This window comes from Callospermophilus lateralis, chromosome 1 (genome assembly GCF_048772815.1).
Source record: "Callospermophilus lateralis isolate mCalLat2 chromosome 1, mCalLat2.hap1, whole genome shotgun sequence".
In the NCBI taxonomy this organism is placed as follows: Eukaryota; Metazoa; Chordata; class Mammalia; order Rodentia; family Sciuridae; genus Callospermophilus; species Callospermophilus lateralis.
This window is the reverse complement of record NC_135305.1, coordinates 120601583-120604117: the sequence shown is the minus strand read 5'-3', so window position 1 is coordinate 120604117 and position 2535 is coordinate 120601583. Positions and strand designations below refer to the sequence as shown.

At 48.8% G+C, this 2535-nt stretch overlaps 1 pseudogene; it reads right to left on the bottom strand.

Annotated features, from left to right (window-relative positions):
• Positions 1 to 174: 174 nt before the first annotated feature.
• LOC143406620 (polyadenylate-binding protein 4 pseudogene) lies at positions 175 to 2283 on the bottom strand (annotated as a pseudogene).
• Positions 2284 to 2535: the final 252 nt, after the last annotated feature.

The window sequence follows — 2535 nt, the reverse complement described above, 5'->3', positions numbered from 1 at the left end:
ACAATAACAAAAAAACTATAAAAATTCATATTCTGAAACAATTCTTTTTTTTTTTTTTACATGCAGCAAAAACTGGAATTTATTGAATAAAACTGTGGTCAGTGACATGGGTAGCACAGAGGCAGTTTTGTGGAGATTTTTTTTCTTTATTGAGAAACTTAAGACTTGGGTACATCAAATAAAACCAATTTCAGGGGGAGGCGGGAAACGACCAAATCCCATAGTAGAAAAAAAAAATTAACACTGTCTGGGCTATAGTAGAATCCAGAGAATATATTCTTATAATTGAAAAATTCTAGGTGTTTTCATAATTGACCTTTTGATACAAAATGACCTAATAAATTTGCAACTTGTGGTTCTTGATGTTGAGGTCCATAGGACAAGCTAGGAAGTCTTCAAACCTTGAGCTGATTTCCACCAGGGGTTATTTGGCTTTTGAACTGGTTTTTCCTCGTCTAAGAGGTAGCAGCAGCAACAGTGCCCACCTTCTGGGCAGCTTCTTTCTTGGCATGATGAGCTTGTAGAACCGCCACAGCTTCATCCATCTTGGAGCGGAGAGACTCAGGGGACTCCAGCATGTGTAGCAGCTCAGAGTTGTCAATCTCCAGCAGCATTCCTGTGATCTTTCCAGCCAGGTTTGAATGCATTGTTTGGATAAGTGGAAACAAACGTTCGCCCAACATCTGCTTCTGTTCCTGGGGTGGTGCTGCAGCAAGCATGGAGGCGGTCAGGGGCTCTTGCCCCTGCACATGGACTGCAGGCTGGGGTGCCTGCAGAGGCTGTATGGCAGGGTGAGGGCTGCGGACGCTAGAGGCATACTTGTATGGTGCTACAGCCCAAGGAGCAGCAGCAGCAACTGCAGCACGTGGTGCAAGGTTTGGCACAGCTGTGGGAACACCAGTTGGAGCCAGATGGCGATGGATGAGGTCCAGACTGATGCATAGCACTTGGCATTCCTTGGAAGCCTTGTTGCCAGCGTGGATTAGGCCTCATCTGTGCTAACTGGTTAGGTGTGTAATATGGAGGTCTTCCTTGAGCCTGTGGAACTGCTGGCACAAAGTAGCCACCAGCTGTAGGCTGGAACTGATTTAAGATGGCATTGGCAGGGAGTGCTCTCATCCCAGCTACCCGCTGCATATACTGGTTGGTCAGGTGAGCCTTTCTCTCTTCCTTCCTCTGGGCCAAGGCAACATACAGTGGCTTGGAGCCCACAATGCGTCCATTCATTTCAGTGACTGCTTTGGTTGCCTCTTCAGGAGATGAGAAGCAGACGAACCCAAACCCTTTGCTTCTTCCATCCTCCAGCATTACCTTAGCACTGGTGATTGATCCAAAAGAAGAAAACTCTTTCCTTAATTTCTCATCATCAATGGTGTCATCCAAGTTCTTAATGTAGAGATTCACCCCCTGGTATCGACTAATTCTCTCCTGTTTGAGCTGCTCAAATTTCCTTTTTAATTCAGCCTGGCGTTCTACTTTCTTCTGTGCACGGCCTACGAATATGACTTTCCCGCTTATTTCTTTTCCATTCATCTCTTCCACAGCCTTATTGGCATCTTCATGTTTTTCGTAACTCACAAAGCCAAAGCCTTTGGATTTTCCACTGGGATCTCTCATCACCTTCACACTTAGGGTCTTACCAAATTAGCTGAACAGCTCTTTTAGACTCTCATCATCTATTTCTTCCCCAAAGTTTTTGATATAAACATTGGTGAATTCCTTAGCATTGGCTCCAAGTTCAGCTTCCTGCTCTTTTCGAGACTTGAATCTGCCCACAAACACTTTGCGGTCATTGAGGAGCATGCCATTCATCTTCTCGATGGCCTTGTCGGCAGCCTCTTGGGTCTCGAAGTGGACAAAGGCATCACCCTTAGAGCCGTTCTCATCACACACTACCTTGCAGGACAGAATGTTCCCAAAAGCAGAGAAAGTATCATAAAGTGCCTTGTTATCTATAGATTTGTCCAGATTCTTGATGAAGACGTTTCCCACACCAGATTTTCTCAAAGAGGGATCCCTCTGAGACCACATGATCCGGATTGGCTTTCCCTTAATCACATCAAAGTTCATGGTGTCCAAGGCCCGCTCAGGGTCGGCTGGCTGCTGGAAGTCGACGTAGGCATAACCCAGGGACCGGCGGGTGATCATATCGCGGCAGACCGGGATGGACAGCACAGGCCCGGCAGGACTGAACTTTTCCTACAGCATGGCCTCGGTGACGTCCGAGTGCAGGTCGCCCACGTACCGGGAGGCCATGGGGCAGCTGCTGGCGGCAGCGTTCATCTCCCCGCCCCCCACCACCCCGAGCCCCGCCAGGAGGACTTCTTACGGGGCCACCGCAGGACAAAAGGGGCTTCTCTCGGAGCCGTGGCCCACGCCGCGGCTCACAGGTGGCACAGAGCGAGGCTGGGAAGAAGCTGCAGCAGGGAGGCTCAGAGGCTGGACGAGAGAGTTCGGGCAGTTCACACGGGACCGCAAAACCTCAGACAAAGGCTCTCAAAAACAATATGGCCCTCTCCGGGAGTTTGTAGTTTC